Source organism: Oryza sativa, chromosome 6 (genome assembly GCF_034140825.1).
Source record: "Oryza sativa Japonica Group chromosome 6, ASM3414082v1".
Classification (NCBI taxonomy): domain Eukaryota; kingdom Viridiplantae; phylum Streptophyta; class Magnoliopsida; order Poales; family Poaceae; genus Oryza; species Oryza sativa.
In genome coordinates this window covers 20,796,966-20,813,698 of record NC_089040.1, presented here as the reverse complement: position 1 = coordinate 20,813,698, position 16,733 = coordinate 20,796,966, and the positions used below count along the sequence as shown (strand labels likewise).

General features: G+C 44.3%; 1 non-coding gene across 1 annotated transcript; it reads left to right on the top strand.

Annotated features, from left to right (window-relative positions):
- Positions 1 to 909: 909 nt before the first annotated feature.
- On the top strand, positions 910 to 1,016 carry LOC112939478 (small nucleolar RNA R71). The gene has a single exon (XR_003243190.1). It is a non-coding gene; the product is annotated as a small nucleolar RNA R71 (small nucleolar RNA).
- The last annotated feature ends 15,717 nt before the right edge of the window (positions 1,017 to 16,733 follow it).

Sequence of the window (16,733 nt, the reverse complement as noted above, 5' to 3'; positions counted from 1 at the left end):
CTGACGGTTTCCTACTCCGTTGAGGGAACGGCAGCAACCGTATGTCGTATTACTCCTGCGGCACTGTCTTTTTTGGCTGAACTTCCTTGTCAGCCGAGTCATTAGATGGCGCTTCTTTTGATATCCCTTTAGTTCCTGCAGGGTTAGGATATGGCGGATCACGAGTGGACTTACCTCCTCTCCTTGTGATCGCCTTGACATTTTCAATGGAGGAGTCGGGTTGCCCCGGAATCCTCCCAGATTCATTTGCAGGGACTAAAGATGCCAACTGAGCTAACTGGGTCTCTATCATTTTATTGAAGCTCAGCTGGTTTTGAAATGTGGAAGCAAAGCCATCTAATTTGACATTTATGTTATCTAGGATCTTATCATTGGCAGCAAGCTTTTTGCTTAGCGAATCAGTGGTTTTAGCTTGCGCAAAAACAAGATCCTTCAAGGAGGGCTGGTTAGAGAAGTTACCGTTAATGTTACCTCCTTGATAATATGGGCATGGTTGGTTCCACCCTTGACCTCCTTGTGGACGGTACCCGTTGTTGTTGTTGCCCATGTACATCGCCTCCTCACGGGTTTCCGGGCAATCATTCCCAGAATGACCCGTGCCACCGCAGACTTCACACGTAACGTGTGAGTCCAAGGCCTTGACGGTGCCTCGTGGCCTTTTCTCGTGGTCGTCCAAGCGTTTCATGAGGAGGTTCAGCTTGGTAGCAAGTAACTTCGTCTCCTTGACGGTGTGCATGTCTCGCTGACGGGTCTGGAGTCGTTCCTCGCTCCAACCCATATTGAAGACCATTTTCTCTATTAATTCAACGGCTCCTTGAACCGTTTTTGAGAAGAAATCTCCTCCAGGTGATCGCGGGACATTGGGGTGAGTCCATTATAAAAAAATTCTGCAGGATCAGCCAGCCATCCATCCCATGATGAGGACAGGCGGCCATGTACTCCTGCAGTCGTTCCCATGCTTCCGGAATAGACTCATCCCTTGTCTGCTGGAAACTGGAAATTCGTCCACGAACGGCATTGGTTTTGCCCATCGGGAAGAACTTCAAGAGGAATGCCGTAGAGCATTTATCCCAGGTATTGATAGTAGCACGGTTGGCATAAAACCACTGCTTCGCTCTCCCGAGGAGGGAGAACGGAAACAGTCGCAGCCTGACGGCGTCGGGACTGACGCCCTTGATGGTGTACGTGCTACATATCTCCAGGAATTGTTGCAGATGAGCATTGGCATCCTCATTAGGCTTGCCACAGAACGGGCTAGCCTACGCCATCGTGATGAGGCTGGACTTCAAGTCGAAATCCACGTCCCCTATGTTGACCTGCGGCCCAATGGCCACATTATCAGTAGAGGGAGCAGCGAACTCGTGAAGAGTCTTGCTGGCCATCGTCTTGAAGGTCGGTGGCGCAGGTACGGCTGGTTTATCTGTCAGTAGAGTTTTCTGCGGAGCAACGACTCGCGGCCTGACGCTCCGGAAGAAAGCTTCTGGATTTTCTTTGAAGTTTTCCGGCAGGTTGAAACCAGTCATGCACTACCCTGTTTTCACAACAACAAGTGAAAACAACCAAGGTTAGTCTACAAAGGAAATGATTATACAGAAGTAAATATAAAGTATTAGTTCAAGCAATCGCTATTATGAATCTTCCCCGGCAACGGTGCCAGAAATGCTTGTTGGTATTTCTTAACGACATTACTAGAAATATAATCCCCGTCAACGGCGCTAGAAATGCTTGTTGGTATTTCTTAATGACATTACTAGAAATATAATTCCCAGCAATGGCGCAGAAATACTTCTGGTATATTATGGTTACAGAGTTCATCCGCAAGCGCACAGATATACCATTGTAGCATTTCACCCGAGAGTATTCCAAGGGTATCGTATTTATTTTCTCCCATGGGAAGATCATGTAGAGAAAGATTGACTAATAGTTTATATATTACTTGTGATAATCATATTCTAAGTAGGGGTTAAGATAATCTAAGGGTAGAGTGACACACAAGCATTAACAACTCATCCTCATTATAAATGATCTAAACTAGGTGTAAAGAAAAGAGAAAGAGAATCTATTCCTATACTTCTAATATACATAGTATACATACATTCTAGTTAACTGATATACTAGCTAATACCCTCTATCCGATGCCCTCCTGGTACTTCGAGAAGCCACCCCTGACTGCCGAGTTCCTTACGACAGCCCGTCATGACCATACAACCGGGGCTAAATACGGAGGAATACCCTCCTCAGGAAATTAACTTAGGATTATATATAGGCGCGAAGGAATACCCGTACTGAGTTGTCACCATCAGCGGCCCACCTCTCATCCGCAATATATAACCCCAAATAATGATATCTCGTAATTTAGACACCACGCCTAAATTACCAGATAGTACTCTAATATCATCGTCATGACATAGAGTAATTGCAAAAGCAAACATTATACCCGCACCAAAACATCTCCCAGATAAGCTAGCCGTATATTCATTATAACATGAACATAATGTAAAGTAGGTACTCATATACTTAGAAAGTATTCCAATACCATAAATGTATTTAGAAGAGTATTCTAATAAAAGTACAAAGCTTATAAAAGAGGAAAGGAAAGTTACTAGAGCCATACCCGAACTCTTCCGAAGGCTTCTGGAGTTTTGACTCCTATTCTATTTCTATTCCACCAGCTAAATACTACTAAACTAAACTTGAGAGAAATGATAGAGCTATTGCTTGAGGTGTGTGTGTGAAGTGAGAAGAGTAGCTCTTTTTATAGGCAGGTAATGACGGTTGTGACGGTTGGAATGATCAGTAATACCCTCCAACCGCCATTGGGGATCAATCCCAGCCGTCCATCCAAACCCTGCATCCATCGGCGCCACGGGAGGTTCAGCCGAACCACCAGGTTCGGCCGAACTTGGGGCTGGCCCAATCTAGCCCAATTTCGGCTGGTGGCCTCGTCTATTGCTCCACTCCACAGACTTGTGAATTTTGGCCCAATTCATCGTGTCAATTCTGAGTTCTTGGCCTATTCACACACAAGTCTGGTTATCGACATCGTCCGATTGATTTATCATCCGAGTAGATATCGATTCTCCTTCACTTTATTATCATTCTCTGCAAAAAGGTTAGTAGACCTAATACTAGTGGAATATTATTGTTCTAACATATTTATGCATTGCAAGCATCACTAGTTCTCCTTTATTTTTGTAGTATTGACGGTTGAAACTGATCGATAATGACCGTCAACAATAGCCCTAGTCCAGTTTATATGAGATTGATGATGATGAGAATAGATTACAAAGAGAGTAAAGAAACAGGCGATACCGACGAGATCGTGGTCGAGGGGTTCGACAAGATCTCCCGGCGAGTTGGCTCCGTGTACTCCGGCTTCGTAAACTTTGGTGGGTGTGTGGACAATGAGATGCGATGTCTTTAGCGTGTCCTTAGGGGTCCCTTTTATATCGTGGAATACCTTAACCTCCAAGTAAGACTTAGAGATATGTAAACCGACACGATATACCAGAGATTCTACCCTTTCCGAGTAGGACTTCGGCAATTCCTTTACTCATAGAGATATTTTCCATAATCTGAGGCAAGTTTCCAATGGCGTATACGGGAACCAACCGTATATATACGTGAAGGTATACCTTATCAGTATATTTCATAAGTCGTAGGATAGAGGGGTATGCCTTATCCGTAACCCTAACAATCTGATCCGTAATTTCTTTTCTTTTCTCTTTTTTTGTGGACTATGTGAATCTTGTTCTTCTCTCATTTGTATAGTGACATTTGATACGTGAATCTTGTTCTTCTCATTTGTGGAAATGTGAATATTGTTCTTCTCATTTGTGTGTTGATTTGATTTGTATTGTGATTAATACGTGCAAATGGTAGCTGGATGGGATTTTTTTCAAATACTTTTTTCGCCCAATATTATTTTCACAGGCGGACTACTTAACGGAGCCACCTGCAAAAATCTTATTTTCGCAGGCGAACAAGGTAAAAAATGATTGATTTTCATAGGCGTTTAGGTGCAAGCGGAAGTGATGGTCGTCTGCAAAAATGTGTTTTGAACGCCTACAAAAACGTTTTTTTCTAGTAGTGGGGGGTGGGGAGATGCATAGCCTAATAGTGAACCTAGGGATGTTAATGAGTCAAGACCTAGGGTTCTTTAACTACTCTCATTTATTTTTAAGATCAAAACGAAGTTTAAACCCAACCCTCAATTTGTTTTTAAGAAAAAAAAAGGTAGGCACTTCAATTACCACCCCTAGGGGGCCCCGTGAGTCGTGAGTACCATGTAACAACGGGGGATTTAAGGTTATTAGTTCATAAACTGGCTGAACAAATCATGCGTGGGGCAATTTGATTGAAGTAATAGATTAACAAATGTGGAAATTTTTAAAAACAAAAAGACAGATAGAACCTCCCTAACTAGTTAGTCTCCCCCAGGTATATTCTTAGTCGATGAACCTCCCCTCTCCCTTGTTTGCTGGATCAGTTTTGTTCGTTAATTTTTTGTATGAGTTGGGTTCGTTATTTTTTTTTATCAGAAAAGTCAGTTAGAAGTCATAGTTTTCTATTTGTCTTCCTCTCATTGTGCGGCACTCCGGCAGTATTCAAACATTATCATGTGTTGTGGTCTTCACATTACGGACCAACTGGTACTAGATGAAATTATGGATTATTACGGAGTATGAAATTAAGCACCTTCGTGCCAACTGCCATTGAGGTACTTTCACACATAATCAAAGACAGGCAGTGTGTAGAACCTTTGTGGCAAATCGGAGAAGGTAGGATGCATCCCGACGTGAATGTGGTCTAGGTTCGTGATAGCAGAGTGCACACATATCCTGAAGCAGATAGAAATTTGACTAGCTCGCTCGCACTAGTCTCGACTAAAGTCGAACTAACTGAATCACATGAATTATATTAGGTGGTGTTCTTTTCCGATTAGGATACAGATTTTATCTCGATTTTTATTAGCACGTTTTTAAACTGTTAAATGGTTTGTTTCGTAGCAAAACTTTCTATATAGATGTGTTGGCTTGAAATATCAAATTTGTAACAATTAAAACTCAACTAATCATGTGATAATAGTTTTCTTATTTACCCTAACTTTATCTTTATCTTTATGTTCTCTAAAAAATACCACCATAATGGTACGGTGTTATTGCCTGCAGCTAACTACGCGCTGTGAGTAAGCATAAGCTGATCAAGTCAAATCCGTGTAAATCACAAAGGTTAATTAATCGATCTATGTGCATAGATCGAGCTGGTTTTACTTCTATGAGGGTATGTCCGGCCGGCCCGGGAGAGAGGAGATGGGGCAAATAGGCCGGCGGGGAAAAGGAGAAAAAACTTGGGCCGAAAGTGGCCTGAGGACACAGAAGGGATTTTTATTTGTTTTTCAATTCAATTAATTGATGGAATGGACTTTGCATTATTAAAATTACTTCTTAAACTGAAAATTCACGGCAATTTCTATAGAGTAATTTAGGGTAAGGAGAACATTAAAAAATATGTTCAGCCATGATTTTTTAAGTAAATTTTATTCTCATTTAATTCACTTGATAAATTGCTTTAACTTTTAATATAAATACTATAAATTATTTATTAAATAATTTTTAACCCCAAAAGAAAATCAGGACGTAACAACTGCCACCACGGCTTCACCGTGCTGAAGTCCACCACTGACCACTGCTACCCCTCTGCCCCGCCCCCCAACACACACACACAAACACATACCCCTACTGGATCTAACCACTTCCAAGCTCATGGCGAACAGAGCTAGAAGGCTATGAGATCCGAGGGAGGGAATTAAGTAAGAACACTGCCTGGAGATCTGACCGACACCGGCACATTTGCCCACGTCGGTATGGGCCTCATTATCACCCGCTAGCCTAAGAGAAGAAGAGGCAGTGGCGGTCTAGAAGGGAACACAGGGATCTAGTGGAGAAGCTCCTCGGCAGCGTTGGCAGGATGCAATTGAGAGGGGATAGATAGTGCTGTTAGACATAGAGGAACAACTCTCTTCAGTCTCAGATAGTAGTGAAGAGGAGAGGCGAAGACGGCGAGATAGGTGAGCGAGAAGGAGAGAGGTGAGAGCCAGGGAGGGAGAATGAGGGGTGGACAAAGCCTATTGAATTGAATAATAGAGGTTGGTAGATATTTTTGTCGGTGGTTCATCCATAGGTACAAGTTTTTGAAGAAAACCGGTAATGATGACTCACCTATGCATGCCAATTTTTAAAGAATTATACCAATGACTCACTCTTAGGTGCCATTTTTGCTTAAGAAAATCAGAAATAATGACCCACCTATAAGTGTCATTTTTTTTAACAAACCAATACTAATATTATTACTGCAGGTTTTATTGTATAACATACTAATGAGGTGTTATAGATGCTGGTTTTAAATTTGAGGGGCCGCTCAGGAGAAAGGGAGAGGACGGAGAATACCTCACAAGTATCGGTTTTAAGTTAACCGGCACCTACAATACCTGTCCCTGTATTAGGATTACATTACATTATTGCCAAAAACTCATCACAGTATGAAAACAAATTGACAGAAATTGCTGAGACCACGTTACGAAAACACACATTAACGGAAATTGCTGAGATCATATATAGATCTGCATTATTTTCTTGACCGGCTTCGATCAAGTGCAAACCAACATCGAAATGATTCACACATGCACGCGGAGATTCGCTGAATTCAAACACATACACAGTCACACACACAGACACACACACGAGAAAGGGAAAATTAAATTCCGGACCGGCCGGTTCGTGGTTCGCCGGTGTTGTTAGAGCTTAATTTATTATTAGGGCTGTGAAATCGGGTGGATAAAACGCTGTAGCTGGTGATGATCACTGAAAAGAAACACGTTGATTATCAGTGGTGCTGTGGATTAGGCCCACCTGGGCTAAGCCTCTTCGTCCCGTTGTACGCCGCGGTGATCGCCGGCGTCAGCCTGCCGCCGCTGACAACGACAGCGGAGTCCTGTAGCCAGCGCCGGCCGAGCGGGACGCTGCCGGCGAGGCGCGGCAGGCCCGGCGTGGTAACGACTAGGAGGAAGACGGCGCAGATGAAGAAGCACATTGCAAGCTTCGCCATTGCTGCCTAGCTAGCTAATACGTTCGTGCGACGCTAGCTTCCTGGCTAATAATGCTGTCTTTTGGTCGATCGATGGCTTGCTAGGTACTTAGAAGCTAGCTAGAGAGGTGCGTCGATTTGCAGAGCTCCACCGTGTATTTATAACCCCAATGCTGAGGTGCATGAATTTTTAAGTTAGACATGTTCAAGTTCATGGTTTTGCTTACGCTGATGCGTTTCAGCACAAGAGCTGGGTGATGCTTGTCAGCATAAGCAATTCCATCGTTTTGCTTCTAAGGAATAATGGCCGATTAGTGGATCTAGGGTGGCATGGTGGATCAATGAAGGGAGTAAATTTATTTGAGAGATTATATATGTATTGGTGCTTCCCTAAACGGGTAGTTATTGGAAAATTTGTAAATTGAGAACTAAATTATTGAGCATATGATAAATTAGTAACTCACTAGCCAGTCCTAGTACTGATTAGTGAGGGCACACAATTAAATCCATTGATCAACACTAAATAGGTGTAATGTCCTGCCTATGTGGCCGTAGATGGGTGTTGGCATGGCTGGGGCACACTACCGATGGCTGATCAGCATTCGGCCTAATAAGCAAGCCGATAGGCATATGCTGAAAATCAGCAGTTGCAACAGCGAATCGATGAAGCCGGGTGTTGTGTGTGGCCCAACCCGTCTCAAGTAAGTACCTGGTTTGATACCGTCTCTAGGTACTGATTTGTAACCGATGGGCTACTATCCTACTACCACCTCGAGCTCCATGACCACACCAATAACGACATCAAGAACTTCCAGAGAACTTCCAGAACACCTATCTCAAGAAGAAGTTCCCTACCAAGAAGCAGTACTCACTGTCGTCGAGCTCTTCTCTTTCTCCTCCACATCCATGCATGACAATACTGTTGTCTCCCACATTCGTTGCAAAGGACCAGTGGGGAGTGCAAGCCGCACACTAGTACTAAAAGGCATATACAGATCGGCACTATAGGTGCTAGAACAGCTAAAACCAACACTTATAGTGTTTTTCCCACCACCGCAAGCTGAAAATACAAAAAAAGACACATTTACACGATTATAAGTGTCTGTTTTAAAGAAAAACCAACACCTATACAATATTATAGGTGTCGGTTCTTACAAAACACTGACACAAAAAACCGACCTGAGATGAGCGTGACACCTCCCCCAGTCCCCTGTCCTTATCCAGTCCCCAGTACCTAGTCGGCCCCTCCCCCCCCCCCTCCAACCACAAATCTCTCACTCTATCTCTCCCTCTCAACCCCTCCCCTCCTCTCCCTTGATCCGTCCCGTCTCGTCTCCTTCGCCGGCGGTGGCTCCCTCCGCCCCCTTACCCCCTCCTCCTCTCCCTCTCGCCTCCTTTCTGCTGTGGATACGACGGCGGTGGCAGGTTGGCGGTGGCCTCAGGCGGATCCGGCGGTGGTGGCGGCAGCAGCGGGCGGCTCCCTCCACCCCCCCTCTCGCCTCCCTCCCGTGGCAGATCCGGTGGTGGTGGCAGCATCAGCGGAAGCCGTGGGTGGATCTGGTGGCGGTGGCGGCGCCCGAGAGCGGATCCGGCAGCAACACTCCCTCCGCCCCCTCTTGCCTCCCTCTCACAGCAAATCTGGCGGTAGTGGTGGCATCGATGGCAGCCGCGGGTGGATCCGGCGATGCTGGTGTCTGCTGAGGGTGGATCCGGCAGCGGCGGCTCCCTCTGCCGCCTCTCTTCTCCCTTCGGCGGCGGGGAAGTGAAGTTTCGTGATGTATGTTGTTGTTGTTGTAGTTCTTGGATGATTATTATGTGATTTTGTGATAATTGTGGTTGATTTTGGTGGCAAAGAGTGGTTGATTATTTGGAGAAGCAGGGTGGATGTGCTCGTTGCATCGGCTCGAATATAGCCGATGCATCAAGCTGTTTTTTTTTGGATCGTGGAACCTCGAATGTGTCGGTTCCAAAACTGACACCTTTGAGAACACCACAAATGTGTCGACTAATAGGTGCCAGTTGCGAAAATCGGCAGCTATAGCTATTTCTGTAGTAGTGGCATATCAACATCGACCTCCCTCGGCACACTCAGCGTGATGCCCTCTCCATCGAGCATATGAACGGCTTGTATGTCACTGTTGTCTGGCTCCACCCAACCCAAAGGATTATGAGTGGGCGGACACCCCTGAGGAGAGGGGCCACCGCCACCACCAACAACCACAACTATAGAATATATTTTTGCATTTGGCCAAAATTGATTTTCGTAGGAAAAAATCGCCCTTCAACTCTACCATCGCTGCCAGCTATCGTCGTCACCCCTCCCGGGGCTAGGGTGGCGGATCCGCTACCTTCAAGCTCAGTCGTCATTGCCCACCATTGTGGTCGCCCCTACCGTGGTGGAGAGCGGTGCCGTCGGATCCCTCGTTCTGGTCGCTCCAGCCGGATCCTACAGCCAAGGGCACTGCCACCACTTCCTGAGCCCGCCACTGCCTCTCCCGGCGGCCTCTACACTAGATCCCCCGTCACCGAGCTTCCCGCCAATCCTACCCAATGCTGGTCGCTCCTACCAACCGCCGGTTGCCGACCAACCAGCTGCTCTAGCCACACGCATGAGAGGGAGAGGGAGAGTGAGAGTGAGAGATAAGAAGGGGGAGAAGACGATAAGAAAGGAGAGGTGGAGGAGTGGAGAGGATTTTGCTTTTATATTTAGTTTGCAGTGATTTGTCCAAACAGACCTCTTAATGAGGCGTATGCGAAGATCTTATTTTTGCATGCAACCGCTCAAGAGGCCCGTCTGAAAAAATGCATTTTCGCATGCGACCTTTTAAACTGACCTTGGAGGAATAATTTTTGCACGTAGGAGCAGCTATGATCTGCCTGCAATCAAAAGAGTAGTGAAGATAGCGACACCCGATGCTGTGGCAGAGAACTCATCTACAAGGACGTTGTCGGAACCCTCTGCCTGCCTCTAGTGTAATCGATCCAATGCATCGCGCGCGAACTCCAACCCAGTGCCCGGGCCACCGTCGTCGTTGTTCATGCTCACGTACAAGAGCGGAGGCCTGGGTGCCGCTATTGTTAACGATCAGAGTTGTGGAGGCGAAGAGCTCTAATGGAAAAATCGTTTTTCTTGAGGCAGACGAGCGTGGTCCAGTCATCGTCTATAGGGCATACCATGGGGGATATCCGGAACATAATACCTGTGTATAGGCACCAATGATTTTTGGGTATGTACATGCATTTATTTCGTCTTATTCAATCGTCATGTGCACATCTGAATAAAACATAAGCATGCTTAAAGTCCCTCTAATGATACAACAGACCACAATAAAATAAATAATAATTAAGTATTTTAAATAAGGTGTATCTCTAAAATTTTAAATGTGTCGTACATTACAAACCGCTGTAGAGGTTGATAGATAAAACAATAGACCAACTTCTAAGTGGTGAAAAATGAGAATATTAATATTATATTTTGGATTATATTGTTTCAGTGGGACAACGCTACAGTCCCCTATAGGTTTCCCACCTTCTCTCCCTCCGTCTGTCTCACATGAAGGTGGGTGGTGCAGCAGCTACCGGTTTACATAGAAGACACACCAATTATACTGACAATATCTTATAAAATTAAAAATTAAATGGGTACCGCGCACGTTACTACGGAAGAATCATGTGATAAAATAGTATATATGAGTTACAGATTCTTCTTTCTAACTATTCTACTGTATTTTCTTTTATGCGCTTACACATCTCTCCCGTCCTAAAATATAAGGAATTTTAGGTGGATCTGACGTATCTTACTACTATGAATGCGTCCCAAAATCCCCATACGTTGCATGTGATTTAAAATACTCTATACAATAATTACTAGTGGGTGATGACGTGGCATACTTACATCTAATTTAAAATACTCTATATATTAATTGTTAGCGGGTGATGATTCGACATCTTGCATATTGAGCTTTACGAGGTCTGCGAGCACACGATTAGTTCATAAAGTGGCTGAACAAATCATGCGTGGGGGCAATTCGATCAAAGTGAAGAATTTTTTTAAAGAAAACGTCAGATAGAACCTCCCTAACTAGTTTGTCTCCCCCAGGTATATTCTTACACGATGAACCTCCCCTCGCCCTAGTTTGCTGGATTTCTTTTATCAGGAATGTCAGTTTTGTTCGTTCTTTTTTTTTTCAGAGTTCGGTTCGTTATTTTCTTTATCAGAAAAGTCAGCTAAAAGTCATAGTTTTCTATTTGTCTTCCTCTCGTTGTGCGGCACTCCGGTAGTATTCAAACATTATCATGTGGTATTGTGGTCTTCACATTACGGAACCAACTGGTACTATATGAAAATATGAACTATATTACGGAGTATGAAATTAAGCACCTTCGTGCCATTGAAGTACTTGCATACATAATCAAAGACAGGAAGCTTTTAGCAAATCAGAGATGGTTGCATGTATCCCGACGTCAATGTGGTCTAGGTTCGTGATAGCAGAGTGCACGCATATCTGAAGCAGATAGAAATTTCAATAGCTCGCTCGCACTAGTCTCGAATAAAGTCGAACTAACTGAATCACATGAATTAGGTGGTGTTCTTTTCCGACTAGGATACCGATTTTATCTTGACTTTTTTTGCTAGCACGTATTTAAACTGTTAAATGGTTTATTCCGTGAAAAGCTTTCTATATATTAGTGTTGCTTTGAATATTAAGTAAATCTATTTTTTAAATTTATAATAATTATGCGCTAATAGTTTTTTTTACACACCCTACCTTTATCTTTTATGTTCAGTAAAAAACTACCACCTTAATGGTGTTATCGCCTATAACTAACTACGCGCGCGCTGAGTAAGCTAGCATAAGCTGATCAAGTCATATCCGTAGAGGTTAATTAATCTATGTGTAGGGATTGAGCAGGTTTTACTTCCACGAGGGAATGTCCGGCCAGTCCTCGGACTCCCCTCAATCGTGTTTATAAATCTGAAATATCAATTAAATAGTAATATACTCCCTCCATCTTAAAATGTTTGATGTTGTTAACTCTTTTAAAAATGTTTGACCGTTCGTCTTATTCAAAAAATTTAAGTAATTATTAGTTCTTTTCCTATCATTTGATTTATTATTAAATATATTTTTATGTATATATATATATAGTTTTACACATTTCACAAAAGTTTTTGAATAAGACGAACAGTCTAACATGTTTAAAAAAGTCAACGGCGTCACACGAGACGGCATGTGCTCCATTCCATACGTGCCGCGTTGCACGCTGTTGTATCTTCTTTTGTACAACAGCAAGTATGGGTCCTGATGAGCACATGATTCCATTGCATACAAACGTTACTCCGCAAGTTGTTTTGCAACATCCAATCACTAGAAACTAGTTCAAAAAATATATTTACCAGACCGGCCAAAAGTGGTTTTTGTGTGCGTAACTACAGTCCGTCTGCCCGGAAGGCTGTGCGAAAATTGCTCATTTTCCATATAGGTAGCGCACCCATACGCGAAAATCCAATTTTCGCGAATGGGTGTTTATGTCGTCCGCGTGCAAAAATAAAAATCCGAAAAAAATAAAAATCGCAAAAAAGAAACCCTAGCTACCGCCAGAGGGCTCCTACCGCCGCCACCAGATCCGGGCGGCGCCGCCACCCACCGCCTACCGGATTCACGAGACAGAGCTGTTGTCGCCTTCTTCGATGCGCAGGGGAGCCTGCCACCATGCTTCGTCGCTGCCACACGCCATCGTCACGAGGCAAGCGTGGCAGATCCAGCCGTCAAGGATCCGTCAAGGGCCCGGTGGATGCAGATCCGCCTGCCATCGAGCCACCGGCCAAGCCCTCCACCTGTCGCTAACCGTGCCTGCGGCCCACTGCTCGTCCTGTCCAGTGAGGTGAGAGAGGGGAAAGTGAGAGAGGAGAGGAGAAGAGGAGGTGAACGAGTGGCGAGGAAATAATGAGGAGAGGAGGTAAGAGAGATAAGTGGATAAGGAGGAAAAATTTTAAAGTGTTAAGAGGGAAATGAGGAGCTAACTCAGACTTTAGACAGATCCTCAAGAGGCCCTAATGCGAAAATATATTTTCTCTTGTGGCCCCTCAAGAGTTCCGCCTGCAAAAATAGACTTATTTTTGCGTGCGGCCCCTTAAGAGGTTCACCTGCAAAAATCATTTTGCAAGCAGTCCTCTTAAGGAGGCGTATGTGAAAATGGAGGATGATTTTACAGATGCGATAAGTTACGGTCTGTCTGCAACCTAAAGAGTTATCGTCTAGAAAAAATCATTTCTGTAGTAGTGAGAGCTCAAGCCCGACAATTAAATTTATAGGTGAGCTTGTTCCTAAGTACTTCTTTATGTACTTTTGAGGATAGATTGTTACCTAATGATTAGGAACTATGGAGTGGACCATGGAGCACTTGGAGAGAGACGTTCAAGTCGAGATGGAGATCTAAATCATATCAAGTTCAAGTCTACTTTGGGCCCCAAGAGAAATCCACACTAAATTCGTTGTGTAGGATGCATTCGGACTTTGATTTCGACATTCTACATATGTATGGAAAGCTAACGAGACCACCTTTCCTATGGATCTAGTCCCATGTCAAAATTCCACCCAAGTCAATGGGGATTGTTGAAACAAGAAGGTGTTAAGAATCAGTCCGAGTGTTGCGTCACTGTCTTTGGGCCCGTTGGGCCATGTACCGTATTGGAGTCCAATAGGGATGCATCCAGAGGACTAAGGTCGACCCCAGAACCTATATATTCCATAGCCGCCTTTGAGTTAGGGTTAGGTTTTGCTTAGATTAATTCTTGTATCGCAGTTTCATCTCTAGATTGGTTTGTGGAACCCAAGTTTGAGTTCTTGATTAATCATTCATCTGCAATTGAGTTTGGTCTCTTTTCCTTTACATATGCAAATACCTCTGCAAATGAGAACACATGAAACTCATAGTGCAAAAATGTTTGTTCAAATATATAACACGTGAATCTCTCATAGAAAGCATGCAGCTTTGGTTTATGAATATGTAATGTAGACATGGTCATATACGAATTAGTGATCTCATTATGTCTTTGATTAATCATTCATCTAGAATTGAGTTCCTGTTTTTCTTGTTCTTGCTTGTGTTCTTCGATTCACATGTAAGGATTACCGTTCTCGTGAGGTCAATCAGGTTTCGGCATGGTTGATAACCAAAGGAGACATTGTGTTGCGATTGTAGGGTTTGCATCGTCTTGATCAGAAGCCAGATCTTGTGTGTCAAGTTTCCACCAAATCGATAGTTATCTTCACCTGACAAAAGATCGGGCATCCAGTTGCCATCAAGTGGTATAAGAGCTTTAGGTACTGTACTGTTAGGTTCGTCTTCGCCCTAGTATTATTTTTGCTTTTATCCAATAGTCCACGAGAAAGTAAAAAAAAAAGTAGTTTGCATAATTCTGTTTTTCCCTGTCCCAGAACCACGTTTAGCCATTTGCATAATTATGTTTCAGAGTCCGTAGTGTTGAGTTTCTGTCCAAGGTCAAGTTAGTTTAGAATCGCGTTCGTAGTTCTAGATCTACATGTTGCTTTGTGCGAGAGCCTGCCATGAGAGATCGAGTTCTACTTGGTTTCGGATTGCTAGCCACCTTGTGTTAATAACCCGCTTTTGCAAGCCCTCTTAGATAGGTTGCAAACCACCTTCTGTGAATCACCTTGCTTTGCCAGCCCCAATGTTAGCCCGCATAACCTATTCTGCAATTTGCACTCTAGCCAGAGCTTCAACAGGGTGTGCGTGAAACCCTAACTTGTGCACATATTTGAAAACAACAACTCAATTGCAGTTAAATGATCAATCTAGAACTCGAAGTTGGGGTTCCACGAACCGCTCTAGTTGCGAAACTACAATGGCAGAATTAATCTAAGCAAAACCCAACCCTAACTAAATAATGGCTACTGAATATATAGATTCTAGGGTTGACCTTAGACTCCTGGACAAGTCCCTTTTGGACTCCAATATGATACACGGCCCAACGGGTCCAAAGACGGCGATGCAATACTCGAACAGATTCCAAACGCCTTCTTGTTTCGATGATTCCTGTTGACTTGGTAGGAATTTGGACATGTGACTAGATTCATTGGAAAGGTGCTCTCGTTAGCTTTCCATACATATGCAGAATGTCGAAATAGGACTCCGAATGCAACCTGGGCAACGAATTTAGTGTGGACTGCTCCTGGAACCTAAGGTGGACTCGAACTTGATATGAGTTGTACCTCCATCTTGATTTGAACGTCTCTTTCCAAGTGCTCCATGTTCCTCTCCATAGTTCCTAATCATAATTAAATCATTAGGCAGCAATTATTCTCAAAAGAAGTATTTATTTCAACCTTGCAAAACAACTTGTGGAGTAGCGTGTGTTCCAAAGGAGTGATGTCCTCATTAGGTCCCACAGGCCACCGCATCTCTAGTACAGTGTGCATAGGTTGATGCTTGTATTAGCCTGGCATTAGGCATATATGTATATATGTATCGGACATCATACCCCACGGCCCATGGGTATCAGCCCTGATACCATATTGTTGTCGAAATGACAACCGCATACGTCGAAAGACGTGGTTACTCAACAGTGGTTGGAAAAGAAGTAAAGTGTATTAATTTGAGAATTTTTACTTGGGATCCCCCTATTACATGGCCCTATGGGGCTATTTATAGCCCCCATTACAGGTCTTACTACTAGGGCTTTGGTTATGCAAGGGAATTTACATGGTTGGCCTTATGAAAGGGACATTTACATGGGTACATAGCGTAATTGCGGTCCATGGGCCCTTAGCGGGCCGACAGGTTATTGTCGACCCAATTAACCCCTGGGCTTGATGGGCCAGGATAGCTTCTTCGGCTCTCCAAGAGTCAAACCTACTACGGCGAAGTCGTTCCCCTTCGGCGTACGCTCTTCCCCTTGCGCCCTTCGCCCAGGGGGCCTCTAGCTTGGCTGCGATTCCCTGCCTCTCGCCGTCCTCGCTCCATAGTCTTCGACATGGGAAGGGTTCGCCTGGCCCAAATCCTCATCGGTCGCATGCTTTCGGCAGGTTTGGTCGAAGGGCCTCATGCGATATCGCCAACAAGCCCCTCACGGGCAAGAGTGAGATAGGAGCTTCGGCCGAGACCGTGCAAACCATGTGATATGGTATGTGGCGCCCCCTTTCGACCGGTGCTCCTGCCGAAACCTACATCATTCCTGCAAGTAAAATTTGTTTGTTTCTACGCTTAGAGAAAATTTCTTTGAGAAGAAACTCCTCTTCGCATTCGCTACAAAGCATCGAAGGGGGGGTTATTTAGTCTCTTTTATTACTATGAATAGTAATGGGCCCTGTGGGCTTTTCCTTTTCCGTTTTTGGGCTTTTACTGTTCGGCATCGTCCCGATGGAAATTTACCGTTTCGTCTGCCCTTTGACACGTGTCAGAACTCGATTGGTTGGTAGGCGAATGGTCTCGCTACGGGGTTATATATACCCCCAAACCGGCCTGCCATTTTTTACTCTCCCCGTGCTCTCCCCTTTTTTACCGCTTGACACACTCCGTGCTCTCTTCGCTCTTCTGTTTCTTCAACTTTTTTGCCATCGCCGTGCTCCTAGCCTTTCGGCTTTTTGCCTCTCTTTTATGTGCTACGAGCCTAATGGCTCACC